At 42.7% G+C, this 17510-nt stretch overlaps 1 protein-coding gene across 1 annotated transcript in view; it reads right to left on the bottom strand.

Annotated features, from left to right (window-relative positions):
- LOC139748897 (S1 RNA-binding domain-containing protein 1-like) overlaps positions 1–17510 on the bottom strand; it is a 714827-nt gene that overhangs the window by 553670 nt on the left and 143647 nt on the right. The window lies entirely within an intron of this gene.

Below are 17510 nucleotides of genomic sequence, written 5' to 3'. Positions count from 1 at the left end.
CGTGCCTGTGTAACAACCATGTTGTAGCTGGTCTGATACACTTCGTATATATTCTTCCAAGACCTTTCTATATTAAACAGCCAGAGGACAAAAATTACATACAATGAAGACCTTCTCCTTAATACCCACACAAATTAACTCAAAATTTGGTATGCTGAAGCTAAAGAGGGAGTAAAATAAACCCAAATGATTAATCTCAAATAATACCCCTACATCAAAAGAAACAAACAACAACATTAACAACTTAATATAAAATAAACTGGTGCATGCTTAAGATAAGCAACAGAAAGTATGACACTAACTAAAAGACAATGGAGACACAAACTACAGATATTTCCAAAATCTGATTTCCTTATTTTTTTTTTTCATACTTGATTGCCACTTCCTGCATTAGTAAGGGATTGCCAGGACCAGACAAAGACAGGCCACCATATGCTCACATCCATTCTCTAGCTGTCATGTGTAATGCATCAAAATCAAAGCTCCCTATCCACAACCAGATCCCACAGACCTTTCCATGGTTTACCTAAGACACTTCATATGCCCTGGTTCAGTCCACTGACAGCACACTGACCCCAGTATACCACATCTTTCCAATTCACTCTATCCCATGCACAGTTTTCACCCTCCTGCATGTTCAGCCCCTGATCACTAAATCTTTTCACTCCACCCTTCCACCTCCAATTTGGTCTCCTGTTTCTCCTTGCTCCCTCTTTGTCAACTTTTTCTCACTTATTCTCGCCATTTGTCCAAACCATATCAGCAAACCATCTTCTGCTCTCTTAACCACACCATTTTTACCACCAGTCCCTCTTACTTTTTCATTAATTACTCGATCAAACCACCTTACATCACATATTGTCCTCAAACATTTCATTTCTAACACATACACCCTCTGACATACAACACCATCTATAGCCCATTCCTTGCAACCATATAATATTGTTAGAACTACTATTCTTTCAAACATCCATTTTTGCTCTCTGAGATATCATTCTCTCTTTCCACACATTCTTCATTGCGCCCAGAGCCTTCACCCCCTCCCTCACCCTGTAACTCATTTCTGCTTTCATAGTTTCATCTGCTGTCAAGGCAACTCCCAGATATCTATAACATTTCACTTCCTCTAATCTTTCTCCATTCAAACTCAAACTCCAGCTAACCTGTCCCTCAAACCATTGTGTTTATTCACATTCATTCCAAACTTAGTCACCAGCTTATGGAGTGTCTTACTCAAATCTGCTAGCAGTGCTGTATCATTAGTAAACAACAAATGACTCATTTCCCAGGCCCTCTCATCCCCAACAGACTGCATACTCACCCCTTTCTCCAAGACTCTCATATTTACCTCCCTTATCAACCAATCCATACACAAACTAAACACCATGGTGACATCATACACTCCAGCTGCAGAAAAACCTCCTCTAGGAACAATTTACTCTCCTCTCTCCCTACTCATTCATAAGCCTTACACTCTTGATAAAAAATTTTCCTTTCTTTTAGCAGCTTTCCTCTCACACCTTACATTCTTAAGACCTTCCACAAAGCATCTCTATCAACCTCATCATATGCCTTCCCCATATATATATGTGTGTATATATATATATATATATATATATATATATATATATATATATATATATATATATATATATATATTTTTTTTTTCTTACTATTCGCCATTTCCCGCGATAGCGAGGTAGCGTTAAGAACAGAGGACTGGGCCTTTGAGGGAATATCCTCACCTGGCCCCCTTCTCTGTTCCTTCTTTTGGAAAATTAAAAAAAAAAAACGAGAGGGGAGGATTTCCAGCCCCCCGCTCCCTTCCCTTTTAGTCGCCTTCTACGACACGCAGGGAATACGTGGGAAGTATTCTTTCTCCCCTATCCCCAGGGATAATATATATATATATATATATATATATATATATATATATATATATATATATATATATATATATATATATATATATATATATTTTATTTCCTTGCGCTACCTCGCAAACGCGGGAGACAGCAACAAAGTATAAAAAAAAAAAAAAAATATTTTATTTTTATTTATTATACTTTGTCGCTGTCTCCCGCGTTTGCGAGGTAGCGCAAGGAAACAGACGAAAGAAATGGCCCAACCCCCCCCCATACACATGTATATACATACGTCCACACACGCAAATATACATACCTACACAGCTTTCCATGGTTTACCCCAGACGCTTCACATGCCTTGATTCAATCCACTGACAGCACGTCAACCCCGGTATACCACATCGCTCCAATTCACTCTATTCCTTGCCCTCCTTTCACCCTCCTGCATGTTCAGGCCCCGATCACACAAAATCTTTTTCACTCCATCTTTCCACCTCCAATTTGGTCTCCCTCTTCTCCTCGTTCCCTCCACCTCCGACACATATATCCTCTTGGTCAATCTCTCCTCACTCATTCTCTCCATGTGCCCAAACCATTTCAAAACACCCTCTTCTGCTCTCTCAACCACGCTCTTTTTATTTCCACACATCTCTCTTACCCTTACGTTACTTACTCGATCAAACCACCTCACACCACACATTGTCCTCAAACATCTCATTTCCAGCACATCCATCCTCCTGCGCACAACTCTATCCATAGCCCACGCCTCGCAACCATACAACATTGTTGGAACCACTATTCCTTCAAACATACCCATTTTTGCTTTCCGAGATAGTGTTCTCGACTTCCACACATTCTTCAAGGCTCCCAGAATTTTCGCCCCCTCCCCCACCCTATGATCCACTTCCGCTTCCATGGTTCCATCCGCTGACAGATCCACTCCCAGATATCTAAAACACTTCACTTCCTCCAGTTTTTCTCCATTCAAACTCACCTCCCAATTGACTTGACCCTCACCCCTACTGTACCTAATAACCTTGCTCTTATTCACATTTACTCTCAACTTTCTTCTTCCACACACTTTACCAAACTCAGTCACCAGCTTCTGCAGTTTCTCACATGAATCAGCCACCAGCGCTGTAGCATCAGCGAACAACAACTGACTCACTTCCCAAGCTCTCTCATCCCCAACAGATCTTCATCCTTGCCCCTCTTTCCAAAACTCTTGCATTTACCTCCCTAACAACCTCATCCATAAACAAATTAAACAACCATGGAGACATCAGACACCCCTGCCGCAAACCTACATTCACTGAGAACCAATCACTTTCCTCTCTTCCTACACGTACACATGCCTTACATCCTCGGTAAAAACTTTTCACTGCTTCTAACAACTTTCCTCCCACACCATATATTCTTAATACCTTCCACAGAGCATCTCTATCAACTCTATCATATGCCTTCTCCAGATCCATAAATGCTACATACAAATCCATTTGCTTTTCTAAGTATTTCTCACATACATTCTTCAAAGCAAACACCTGATCCACACATCCTCTACCACTTCTGAAACCACACTGCTCTTCCCCAATCTGATGCTCTGTACATGCCTTCACCCTCTCAATCAATACCCTCACATACAATTTGCCAGGAATACTCAATAAACTTATACCTCTGTAATTTGAGCACTCACTCTTATCCCCTTTGCCTTTGTACAATGGCACTATGCACGCATTCCGCCAATCCTCAGGCACCTCACCATGAGTCATACATACATTAAATAACCTTACCAACCAGTCAACAATACAGTCACCCCCTTTTTTAATAAATTCCACTGCAATACCATCCAAACCTGCTGCCTTGCCGGCTTTCATCTTCCGCAAAGCTTTTACTACCTCTTCTCTGTTTACCAAATCATTTTCCCTAACCCTCGCACTTTGCACACCACCTCGACCAAAACACCCTATATCTGCCACTCTATCATCAAACACATTCAACAAACCTTCAAAATACTCACTCCATCTCCTTCTCACATCACCACTACTTGTTATCACCTCCCCATTTGCGCCCTTCACTAAAGTTCCCATTTGCTCCCTTGTCTTACGCACTTTATTTACCTCCTTCCAGAACATCTTTTTATTCTCCCTAAAATTTAAAGATACTCTCTCACCCCAACTCTCATTTGCCCTTTTTTTCACCTCTTGCACCTTTCTCTTGACCTCCTGTCTCTTTCTTTTATGTCTCCCACTCAATTTCATTATTTCCCTGCAAAAATCGTCCAAATGCCTCTCTCTTCTCTTTCACTAATACTCTTACTTCTTCATCCCACCACTCACTACCCTTTCTAATCAACCCACCTCCCACTCTTCTCATGCCACAAGCATCTTTTGCGCAATCCATCACTGATTCCCTAAACACATCCCATTCCACCCCACTCCCCTTACTTCCATTGTTCTCACCTTTTTCCATTCTGTACTCAGTCTCTCCTGGTACTTCCTCACAAAAGTCTCCTTCCCAAGCTCACTTACTCTCACCACCCTCTTCACCCCAACATTCACTCTTCTTTTCTGTAAACCCATACAAATCTTCACCTTAGCCTCCACAAGATATTGATCAGACATCCCTCCAGTTGCACCTCTCAGCACATTAACATCCAAAAGTCTCTCTCGCGCGCCTGTCAATTAACACATAATCCAATAACGCTCTCTGGCCATCTCTCCTACTTACATAAGTATACTTATGTATATCTCGCTTTTTAAACCAGGTATTCCCAATCATCAGTCCTTTTTCAGTACATAAATCTACAAGCTCTTCACCATTTCCATTTACAACACTGAACACCCCATGTATACCAATTATTCCCTCAACTGCCACATTACTCACCTTTCCATTCAAATCACCCAACACTATAACCCGGTCTCGTGCATCAAAACCACTAACACAATCATTCAGCTGCTCCCAAAACACTTGCCTCTCATGATCTTTCTTCTCATGCCCAGGTGCATATGCACCAATAATCACCCATCTCTCTCCATCAACTTTCAGTTTTACCCATATTAATCGAGAATATATATATATATATATATATATATATATATATATATATATATATATATATATATATATATTTTTCTTTCTTTCAAACTATTCCCTATTTCCCGCATTAGCGAGGTAGCGTTCAGAACAGAGGACTGGGCCTTTGAGGGAATACCCTCACCTGGTACAATTCTCTGTTCCTTCTTTTGGAAAATTAAAAAAAAATGAGAGGGGAGGATTTCCAGCCTCCCGCTCCCTCCCCTTTTAGTCGCCTTCTACGACACGCAGGGAATACGTGGGAAGTATTCTTTCTCCCCTATCCCCAGGGATAATATATATGTATATATATATATATATATATATATATATATATATATATATATATATATATATATATATATTATATATAGAAAAGCAAATGGATGTGTATGTAGCATTTAAGGATCTGGAGAAGGCATATGAGAGAGTTGATAGAGATGCTCTGTGGAAAGTATTAAGAATATATGGTGTGGGAGACAAGTTGCTAAAAGCAGTGAAAAGTTTTTATCGAGGATGTAAGGCATGTGTACGTGTAGGAAGAGAGGAAAGTGATTGGTTCTCAGTGAATGTAGGTTTGCGGCAGGGGTGTGTGATGTCTCCATGGTTGTTTAATTTCTTTATGGATGGGGTTGTTAGGGAGGTGAATGCAAGAGTTTTGGAAAGAGGGGCAAGTATGAAGTCTGTTGTGGATGAGAGAGCTTGGGAAGTGAGTCAGTTGTTGTTCGCTGATGATACAGCACTGGTGGCTGATTTATGTGAAAAACTGCAGAAGCTGGTGACTGAGTTTGGTAAGGTGTGTGGAAGAAGAAAGTTAAGAGCAAATGTGAATAAGATCAAGGTTATTAGGTACAGTAGGGTTGAGGGTCAAGTCAATTGGGAGGTAAGTTTGAATTGAGAAAAACTGGAGGAAGTAAAGTGTTTTAGATATCTGGGAGTGGATCTGGCAGCGGATGGAAACATGGAAGCGGAAGTGGATCATAGTGTGGGGGAGGGGGCGAAAATCCTGGGAGCCTTGAAGAATGTGTGGAAGTCGAGAATGTTATCTCAGAAAGCAAAAATGGGTATGTTTGAAGGAATAGTGGTTCCAACAATGTTGTATGGTTGCAAGGCATGGGCTATGGATAGAGCTGTGTGCAGGAGGGTGGATGTGCTGGAAATGAGATGTTTGAGGACAATGTGTGGTGTGAGGTGGTTTGATCGAGTAAGTAACGTAAGGGTAAGAGAGATGTGTGGAAATAAAAAGAGCGTGGTTGAGAGAGCAGAAGAGGGTGTTTTGAAATGGTTTGGGCACATGGAGAGAATGAGTGAGGAAAGATTGACCAAGAGGATATATGTGTCGGAGGTGGAGGGAACGAGAAGTGGGAGACCAAATTGGAGATGGAAAGATGGAGTGAAAAAGATTTTGTGTGGTCGGCCCCTTCCGCGAACCTACATTCACTGAGAACCAATCACTTTCCTCTCTTCCTACACGTACACATGCCTTGCATCCTCGATAAAAACTTTTCACTGCTTCTAACAACTTGTCTCCCACACCATATATTCTTAATACCTTCCACAGAGCATCTCTATCAACTCTATCATATGCCTTCTCCAGATCCATAAATGCTACATACAAATCCATTTGCTTTTCTAAGTATTTCTCACATACATTTTCAAAGCAAACACCTGATCCACACATCCTCTACCACTTCTGAAACCACACTGCTCTTCCCCAATCTGATGCTCTGTACATGCCTTCACCCTCTCAATCAATACTCTCCCATATAATTTACCAGGAATACTCAACAAATTTATACCTCTGTAATTTGAGCACTCACTCTTATGCCCTTTGCCTTTGTACAATGGCACTATGCACGCATTCCGCCAATCCTCAGGCACCTCACCATGAGTCATACATACATTAAATAACCTTACCAACCAGTCAACAATACAGTCACCCCCTTTTTTAATAAATTCCACTGCAATACCATCCAAACCTGCTGCCTTGCCGGCTTTCATCTTCCGCAAAGCTTTTACTACCTCTTCTCTGTTTACCAAATCATTTTCCCTAACCCTCTCACTTTCCACACCACCTCGACCCAAACACCCTATATCTGCCACTCTGTCATCAGACACATTCAACAAACCTTCAAAATACTCATTCCATCTCCTTCTCACATCACCACTACTTGTTATCACCTCCCCATTTGTGCCCTTCACTGAAGTTCCCATTTGCTCCCTTGTCTTACGCACCCTATTTACCTCCTTCCAGAACATATTTTTATTCTCCCTAAAATTTACTGATAGTCTCTCACCCCAACTCTCATTTGCCCTTTTTTTTCACCTCTTACACCTTTCTCTTGACCTCCTGTCTCTTTCTTTTATACTTCTCCCACTCAATTGCATTTTTTCCCTGCAAAAATCGTCCAAATGCCTCTCTCTTCTCTTTCACTAATACTCTTACTTCTTCATCCCACCACTCACTACCCTTTCTAAACAGCCCACCTCCCACTCTTCTCATGCCACAAGCATCTTTTGTGCAATCCATCACTGATTCCCTAAATACATCCCATTCCTCCCCCACTCCCCTTACTTCCATTGTTCTCACCTTTTTCCATTCTGTACACAGTCTCTCCTGATACTTCTTCACACAGGTCTCCTTCCCAAGCTCACTTACTCTCACCACCTTCTTCACCCCAACATTCACTCTTCTTTTCTGAAAACCCATACTAATCTTCACCTTAGCCTCCACAAGATAATGATCAGACATCCCTCCAGTTGCACCTCTCAGCACATTGACATCCAAAAGTCTTTCGCACGCCTGTCAATTAACACGTAATCCAATAACGCTCTCTGGCCATCTTTCCTACTTACATAAGTATACTTATGTATATCTCGCTTTTTAAACCAGGTATTCCCAATCATCAGTCCTTTTTCAGCACATAAATCTACAAGCTCTTCACCATTTCCATTTACAACACTGAACACCCCATGCATACCAATTATTCCCTCAACTGCCACATTACTCACCTTTGCATTCAAATCACCCATCACTATAACCCGGTCTCGTGCATCAAAACCGCTAACACACTCATTTAGCTGCTCCCAAAACACTTGCCTCTCATGATCTTTCTTCTCATGCCCAGGTGCATATGCACCAATAATCACCCACCTCTCTCCATCAACTTTCAATTTTACCCATATTAATCGAGTATTTACTTTCTTACATTCTATCACATACTCCCACAACTCCTGTTTCAGGAGTATTGCTACTCCTTCCCTTGCTCTTGTCCTCTCACTAACCCCTGACTTCACTCCCCAGACATTTCCAAACCACTCTTCCCCTTTACCCTTGAGCTTCGTTTCACTCAGAGCCAAAACATCCAGGTTCCTTTCCTCAAACATACTACCTATCTCTCCTTTTTTCACATCTTGGTTACATCCACACACATTTAGGCACCCCACTCTGAGCCTTCGAGGAGGATGAGCACTCCCCGCGTGACTCCTTCTTCTGTTTCCCATTTTAGAAATATATATATATATATATATTCACTAGTGAAAGCTTTGTGGAAGATGAAAGCCGGTAAGGCAGCGGGTTTGGATGGTATTGCAGTGGAATTTATTAAAAAAAGGGGGTGACTGTATTGTTGACTGGTTGGTAAGGTTATTTAATGTATGTATGAGTCATGGTGAGGTGCCTGAGGATTGGCGGAATGCGTGCATAGTGCCATTGTACAAAGGCAAAGGGGATAAGAGTGAGTGCTCAAATTACAGAGGTATAAGTTTGTTGAGTATTCCTGGTAAATTATATGGGAGGGTATTGACTGAGAGGGTGAAGGCATGTACAGAGCATCAGATTGGGGAAGAGCAGTGTGGTTTCAGAAGTGGTAGAGGATGTGTGTATCAGGTGTTTGCTTTGAAGAATGTATGTGAGAAATACTTAGAAAAGCAAATGGATTTGTATGTAGCATTTATGGATCTGGAGAAGGCATATGATAGAGTTGATAGAGATGCTCTGTGGAAGGTATTAAGAATATATGGTGTGGGAGGAAAGTTGTTAGAAGCAGTGAAAAGTTTTTATCGAGGATGTAAGGCATGTGTACGTGTAGGAAGAGAGGAAAGTGATTGGTTCTCAGTGAATGTAGGTTTGTGGTAGGGGTGTGTGATGTCTCCATGGTTGTTTAATTTGTTTATGGATGGGGTTATTAGGGAGGTAAATGCAAGAGTTTTGGAAAGAGGGGCAAGTATGAAGTCTGTTGGGGATGAGAGAGCTTGGGAAGTGAGTCAGTTGTTGTTCGCTGATGATACAGCGCTGGTGGCTGATTCATGTGAGAAACTGCAGAAGCTGGTGACTGAGTTTGGTAAAGTGTGTGGAAGAAGAAAGTTAAAAGTAAATGTGAATAAGAGCAAGGTTATTAGGTACAGAAGGGTTGAAGGTCAAGTCAATTGGGAAGTGAGTTTGAATGGAGATAAACTGGAGGAAGTGAAGTGTTTTAGATATCTGGGAGTGGATCTGGCAGCGGATGGAACCACGGAAGCGGAAGTGGATCATAGGGTGGGGGAGGGGGCGAAAATTCTGGGGGCCTTGAAGAATGTGTGGAAGTTGAGAACATTATCTTGGAAAGCAAAAATGGGTATGTTTGAAGGAATAGTGGTTCCAACAATGTTGTATGGTTGCGAGGCGTGGGCTATGGATAGAGTTGTGCGCAGGAGGATGGATGTGCTGGAAATGAGATGTTTGAGGACAATGTGTGGTGTGAGGTGGTTTGATCGAGTGAGTAACGTAAGGGTAAGAGAGATGTGTGGAAATAAAAAGAGCGTGGTTGAGAGAGCAGAAGAGGGTGTTTTGAAGTGGTTTGGGCACATGGAGAGGATGAGTGAGGAAAGATTGACCAAGAGGATATATGTGTCGGAGGTGGAGGGAGCAAGGAGAAGAGGGAGACCAAATTGGAGGTGGAGAGATGGAGTGAAAAAGATTTTGTGTGATCGGGGCCTGAACATGCAGGAGGGTGAAAGGAGGGCAAGGAATAGAGTGAATTGGAGCGATGTGGTATACCGGGGTTGACGTGCTGTCAGTGGATTGAATCAAGGCATGTGAAGCATCTGGGGTAAACCATGGAAAGCTGTGTAGGTATGTATATTTGCGTGTGTGGACGTATGTATATACATGTGTATGGGGGGGGGTTGGGCCATTTCTTTCGTCTGTTTCCTTGCGCTACCTCGCAAACGCGGGAGACAGCGACAAAGTATAATAAAAAAAAATATATATATATATATATTTTTATCCCTGGGGATAGGGATGAAAGAATATTTCCCACGCATTCCTTGCGTGTCGGACAAGGTGACTAGAGGGGACGGGAGCGAGGGGCCAGAAATCCTCCCCTCCTTGTATTTTTAACTTTCTAAAATGGGAAATAGAAAAAGGAGTCACGCGGGGAGTGCTCATTCTCCTCGAAGGCTCAGACTGGGGTGTCTAAATGAGTGCAGATGTAACCAAGATGTGAAAAAAGGAGAGATAGGTAGTATGTTTGAGGAAAGGAACCTGGATGTTTTGGCTCTGAGTGAAACGAAGATCAAGGATAAAGGGGAAGAGTGGTTTGGGAATGTCTTGGGAGTAAAGTCAGGGTTTAGTGAGAGGACAAGAGCAAGGGAAGGAGTAGCACTACTCCTGAAACAGGAGTTGTGGGAGTATGTGATAGAATGTAAGAAAGTAAATTCTCGATTAATATGGGTAAAACTGAAAGTTCATGGAGAGAGATGGGTGATTAGTGGTGCATATGCACCTGGGCATGAGAAGAAAGATCATGAGAGGCAAGTGTTTTGGGAGCAGCTGAATGAGTGTGTTAGTGGTTTTGATGCACAAGACCAGGTTATAGTGATGGGTGATTTGAATGCAAAGGTGAGTAATGTGGCAGTTGAGGGAATAATTGGTATACATGGGGTGTTCAGTGTTCTAAATGAAAATGGTGAAGAGCTTGTAGATTTATGTGCTGAAAAAGGACTGATGATTGGGAATACCTGGTTTAAAAAGCGAGATATATATAAGTATACGTATGTAAGTAGGAGAGATGGCCAGAGAGCGTTATTGGATTACGTGTTAATCGACAGGCGTGCGAAAGAGAGACTTTTGGATGTTAATGTGCTGAGAGGTGCAACTGGAGGGTTGTCTGATCATTATCTTGTGGAGGCTAAGGTGAAGATTTGTATGGGTTTACAGAAAAGAAGAGTGAATGTTGGGGTGAAGAGGGTGGTGAGAGTAAGTGAGCTTGGGAAGGAGACTTGTGTGAGGAAGTACCAGGAGAGACTGAGTACAGAATGGAAAAAGGTGAGAACAATGGAAGTAAGGGGAGTGGGGGAGGAATGGGATGTATTTAGGGAATCAGTGATGGATTGCGCAAAAGATGCTTGTGGCATGAGAAGAGTGGGAGGTGGGTTGATTAGAAAGGGTAGTGAGTGGTGGGATGAAGAGGTAAGATTATTAGTGAAAGAGAAGAGAGAGGCATTTGGACGATTTTTGCAGGGAAAAAATGCAATTGAGTGGGAGATGTATAAAAGAAAGAGACAGGAGGTCAAGAGAAAGGTGCAAGAGGTGAAAAAGAGGGCATATGAGAGTTGGGGTGAGAGAGTATTATTTAATTTTAGGGAGAATAAAAAGATGTTCTGAAAGGAGGTAAATAAAGTGCGTAAGACAAGGGAGCAAATGGGAACTTCAGTGAAGGGCGCAAATGGGGAGGTGATAACAAGTAGTGGTGATGTGAGAAGGAGATGGAGTGAGTATTTTGAAGGTTTGTTGAATGTGTGTGATGATAGAGTGGCAGATATAGGGTGTTTTGGTCGAGGTGGTGTGCAAAGTGAGAGGGTTAGGGAAAATGATTCGGTAAACAGAGAAGAGGTACTCAAAGCTTTGCGGAAGATGAAAGCTGGCAAGGCAGCAGGTTTGGATGGTATTGCAGTGGAATCTATTAAAAAAGGGGGTGACTGTATTGTTGACTGGTTGGTAAGGTTACTTAATGTATGTATGACTCATGGTGAGGTGCCTGAGGATTGGCAGAATGCGTGCATAGTGCCATTGTACAAAGGCAAAGGGGATAAGAGTGAGTGCTCAAATTACAGAGGTATAAGTTTGTTGAGTATTCCTGGTAAATTATATGGGAGGGTATTGATTGAGAGGGTGAAGGCATGTACAGAGCATCAGATTGGGGAAGAGCAGTGTGGTTTCAGAAGTGGTAGAGGATGTGTGGATCAGGTGTTTGCTTTGAAGAATGTATGTCTTAGAAAAGCAAATGGATTTGTATGTAGCATTTATGGATCTGGAGAAGACATATGATAGAGTTGATAGAGATGCTCTGTGGAAGGTATTAAGAATATATGGTGTGGGAGGCAAGTTGTTAGAAGCAGTGAAAAGTTTTTATCGAGGATGTAAGGCATGTGTACGTTTAGGAAGAGAGGAAAGTGATTGGTTCTCAGTGAATGTAGGTTTGCGGCAGGGGTGTGTGATGTCTCCATGGTTGTTTAATTTGTTTATGGATGGGGTTGTTAGGGAGGTGAATGCAAGAGTTTTGGAAAGAGGGGCAAGTATGAAGTCTGTTGCGGATGAGAGAGCTTGGGAAGTGAGTCAGTTGTTCGCTGATGATACAGCGCTGGTGGCTGATTCATGTGAGAAACTGCAGAAGCTGGTGACTGAGTTTGGTAAAGTGTGTGAAAGAAGAAAGTTGAGAGTAAATGTGAATAAGAGCAAGGTTATTAGGTACAGTAGGGTTGAGGGTCAAGTCAATTGGGAGGTAAGTTTGAATGGAGAAAAACTGGAGGAAGTAAAGTGTTTTAGATATCTGGGAGTGGATCTGGCAGCGGATGGAACCATGGAAGCGGAAGTGAATCATAGGGTGGGGGAGGGGGCAAAAATCCTGGGAGCCTTGAAGAATGTGTGGAAGTCGAGAACATTATCTCGGAAAGCAAAAATGGGTATCTTTGAAGAAATAGTGTTTCCAACAATGTTGTATGGTTGCGAGGCGTGGGCTATGGATAGAGTTGTGTGCAGGAGGGTGGATGTGCTGGAAATGAGATGTTTGAGGACAATGTGTGGTGTGAGGTGGTTTGATCGAGTAAGTAATGTAAGGGTAAGAGAGATGTGTGGAAATAAAAAGAGCGTGGTTGAGAGAGCAGAAGAGGGTGTTTTGAAATAGTTTGGGCACATGGAGAGAATGAGTGAGGAAAGATTGACCAAGAGGATATATGTGTCGGAGGTGGAGGGAACGAGGAGAAGTGGGAGACCAAATTGGAGGTGGAAAGATGGAGTGAAAAAGATTTTTAGTGATCGGGGCCTGAACATGCAGGAGGGTGAAAGGCGGGCAAGGAATAGAGTGAATTGGATCGATGTGGTATACCGGGGTTGACGTGCTGTCAGTGGATTGAATCAGGGCATGTGAAGCGTCTGGGGTAAACCATGGAAAGTTGTGTGGGGCCTGGATGTGGAAAAGGAGCTGTGGTTTCGGGCATTATTGCGAGACAGCTGGAGACTGAGTGTGAACGAATGGGGCCTTTGTTGTCTTTTTCCTAGTGCTACCTTGCACACATGAGAGGGGAGAGGGATGGTATTCCATGTGTGGCGAGGTGGCGATGGGAATGAATAGGGGCAGGCAGTGTGAATTGTGTGCATGGGTATATATGTATGTGTCTCTGTGTGTATATATATGTGTACATGGAGATGTACAGGTATGTATAATTGCGTGTGTGGGAGTGTGTGTGTGTGTACATTGTGTATGGGGGTGGGTTATGCCATTTCTTTCATCTGTTTCCTTGCGCTACCTCGCAAACGTGGGAGACAGCGACAAAGGAAAATACAATAAACAAATCAAAATATTTTTTTTTCCAAACTATTCGCCATTTCCCGCATTAGCAAGGTAGCGTTAAGAACAGAGGACTGGGCCTCTGAGGGAACATCCTCACCTGGCCCCCTTCTCTGTTCCTTCTTTTGGAAAATTAAAAAAAAAAACAAGAGGGGAGGATTTCCAGCCCCCCGCTCCCTCCCCTTTTAGTCGCCTTCTACGACACGCAGGGAATACGTGGGAAGTATTCTATCTCCCCTATCTCCCCATATGTATGTATATATATATATATATATATATATATATATATATATATATATATATATATATATATATATATATATTTTTTTTTTTGCGCAAAAGATGCTTGTGGCATGAGAAGAGTGGGAGGTGGGTTGATTAGAAAGGGTAGTGAGTGGTGGGATGAAGAAGTAAGAGTATTAGTGAAAGAGAAGAGAGAGGCATTTGGACGATTTTTGCAGGGAAAAAATGCAATTGAGTGGGAGATGTATAAAAGAAAGAGACAGGAGGTCAAGAGAAAGGTGCAAGAGGTGAAAAAATGGGCAAATGAGAGTTGGGGTGAGAGAGTATCATTAAATTTTAGGGAGAATAAAAAGATGTTCTGGAAGGAGGTAAATAAAGTGCGTAAGACAAGGGAGCAAATGGGAACTTCAGTGAAGGGCGCAAATGGGGAGGTGATAACAAGTAGTGGTGATGTGAGAAGGAGATGGAGTGAGTATTTTGAAGGTTTGTTGAATGTGTTTGATGATAGAGTGGCAGATATAGGGTGTTTTGGTCGAGGTGGTGTGCAAAGTGAGAGGGTTAGGGAAAATGATTTGGTAAACAGAGAAGAGGTAGTGAAAGCTTTGCGGAAGATGAAAGCCGGCAAGGCAGCAGGTTTGGATGGTATTGCAGTGGAATTTATTAAAAAAGGGGGTGACTGTATTGTTGACTGGTTGGTAAGGTTATTTAATGTATGTATGACTCATGGTGAGGTGCCTGAGGATTGGCGGAATGCGTGCATAGTGCCATTGTACAAAGGCAAAGGGGATAAGAGTGAGTGCTCAAATTACAGAGGTATAAGTTTGTTGAGTATTCCTGGTAAATTATATGGGAGGGTATTGATTGAGAGGGTGAAGGCATGTACAGAGCATCAGATTGGGGAAGAGCAGTGTGGTTTCAGAAGTGGTAGAGGATGTGTGGATCAGGTGTTTGCTTTGAAGAATGTATGTGAGAAATACTTAGAAAAGCAAATGGATTTGTATGTAGCATTTATGGATCTGGAGAAGGCATATGATAGAGTTGATAGATATGCTCTGTGGAAGGTATTAAGAATATATGGTGTGGGAGGAAAGTTGTTAGAAGCAGTGAAAAGTTTTTATCGAGGATGTAAGGCATGTGTACGTGTAGGAAGAGAGGAAAGTGATTGGTTCTCAGTGAATGTAGGTTTGCGGCAGGGGTGTGTGATGTCTCCATGGTTGTTTAATTTGTTTATGGATGGGGTTGTTAGGGAGGTAAATGCAAGAGTTTTGGAAAGAGGGGCAAGTATGAAGTCTGTTGGGGATGAGAGAGCTTGGGAAGTGAGTCAGTTGTTGTTCGCTGATGATACAGCGCTGGTGGCTGATTCATGTGAGAAACTGCAGAAGCTGGTGACTGAGTTTGGTAAAGTGTGTGGAAGAAGAAAGTTAAGAGTAAATGTGAATAAGAGCAAGGTTATTAGGTACAGTAGGGTTGAGGGTCAAGTCAATTGGGAGGTGAGTTTGAATGGAGAAAACTGGAGGAAGTGAAGTGTTTTAGATATCTGGGAGTGGATCTGGCAGCGGATGGAACCATGGAAGCGGAAGTGGATCATAGGGTGGGGGAGGGGGCGAAAATCCTGGGGGCCTTGAAGAATGTGTGGAAGTCGAGAACATTATCTCGGAAAGCAAAAATGGGTATGTTTGAAGGAATAGTGGTTCCAACAATGTTGTATGGTTGCGAGGCGTGGGCTATGGATAGAGTTGTGCGCAGGAGGATGGATGTGCTGGAAATGAGATGTTTGAGGACAATGTGTGGTGTGAGGTGGTTTGATCGAGTGAGTAACGTAAGGGTAAGAGAGATGTGTGGAAATAAAAAGAGCGTGGTTGAGAGAGCAGAAGAGGGTGTTTTGAAGTGGTTTGGGCACATGAAGAGGATGAGTGAGGAAAGATTGACCAAGAGGATATATGTGTCGGAGGTGGAGGGAACAAGGAGAAGAGGGAGACCAAATTGGAGGTGGAAAGATGGAGTGAAAAAGATTTTGTGTGATCGGGGCCTGAACATGCAGGAGGGTGAAAGGAGGGCAAGGAATAGAGTGAATTGGAGCGATGTGGTATACCGGGGTTGACGTGCTGTCAGTGGATTGAATCAGGGCATGTGAGGCGTCTGGGTAAACCATGGAAAGCTGTGTAGGTATGTATATTTGCGTGTGTGGACGTATGTATATACATGTGTATGGGGGGGGGGGGGGGTGGGGCCATTTCTTTCGTCTGTTTCCTTGCGCTACCTCGCAAACGCGGGAGACAGCGACAAAGTATAATAATAATAATAATAATATATTTTTTTTTGCTTTGTCGGTCTCCCGCGTTTGCGAGGTAGCGCAAGGAAACAGACGAAAGAAATGGCCCAACCCACCCCCATACACATGTATATGCGTACGTCCACACATGCAAATATACATACCTACACAGCTTTCCATGGTTTACCTCAGACGCTTCACATGCCCTGATTCAATCCACTGACAGGACGTCAACCCCGGTATACCACATCGATCCAATTCACTCTATTCCTTGCCCTCCTTTCACCCTCTTGCATGTTCAGGCCCCGATCACACAAAATCTTTTTCACTCCATCTTTCCACCTCCAATTTGGTCTCCCACTTCTCCTCGTTCCCTCCACCTCCAACACATATATCCTCTTGGTCAATCTTTCCTCACTCATTCTCTCCATGTGCCCAAACAATTTCAAAACACCCTCTTCTGCTCTCTCAACCACGCTCTTTATTTCCACACATCTCTCTTACCCTTACGTTACTTACTCGATCAAACCACCTCACACTACACATTGTCCTGAAACATTTCATTTCCAGCACATCCATCCTCCTGCGCACAACTCTATCCATAGCCCACGCCTCGCAACCATACAACATTTTTGGAACCACTATTCCTTCAAACATACCCATTTTCGCTTTCCGAGATAATGTTCTCGACTTCCTCACATTCTTCAAGGCTCCCAGGATTTTCGCCCCCTCCCCCACCCTATGATCCACTTCTGCTTCCATAGTTCCATCCGCTGCCAGATCCACTCCCAGATATCTAAAACACTTTACTTCCTCCAGTTTTTCTCCATTGAAACTTACCTCCCAACTGACTTGACCCTCAACCCTACTGTACCTAATAATTAACCTTGTTCCTATTCACATTTATTCTTAACTTTCTTCTTTCACACACTTTACCAAACTCAGTCACCAGCTTCTGCAGTTTCTCACATGAATCAGCCACCAGCGCTGTATCATCAGCGAACAACAACTGACTCACTTCCCAAGCTCTCTCATCCACAACAGACTTCATACTTGCCCCTCTTTCCAAAACTCTAGCATTCGCCTCACTAACAACCCCATCCATAAACAAAGTAAACAACCATGGAGACATCACACACCCCTGCCACAAACCTACATTCACTGAGAACCAATCACTTTCCTCTCTTCCTATACGTACACATGCCTTACATCCTCGATAAAAACTTTTCA

This window comes from Panulirus ornatus, chromosome 6 (assembly GCF_036320965.1).
Source record: "Panulirus ornatus isolate Po-2019 chromosome 6, ASM3632096v1, whole genome shotgun sequence".
Classification (NCBI taxonomy): domain Eukaryota; kingdom Metazoa; phylum Arthropoda; class Malacostraca; order Decapoda; family Palinuridae; genus Panulirus; species Panulirus ornatus.
The sequence above is the reverse complement of the archived record's forward strand: the minus strand, read 5'-3'. Positions and strand labels throughout refer to the sequence as shown.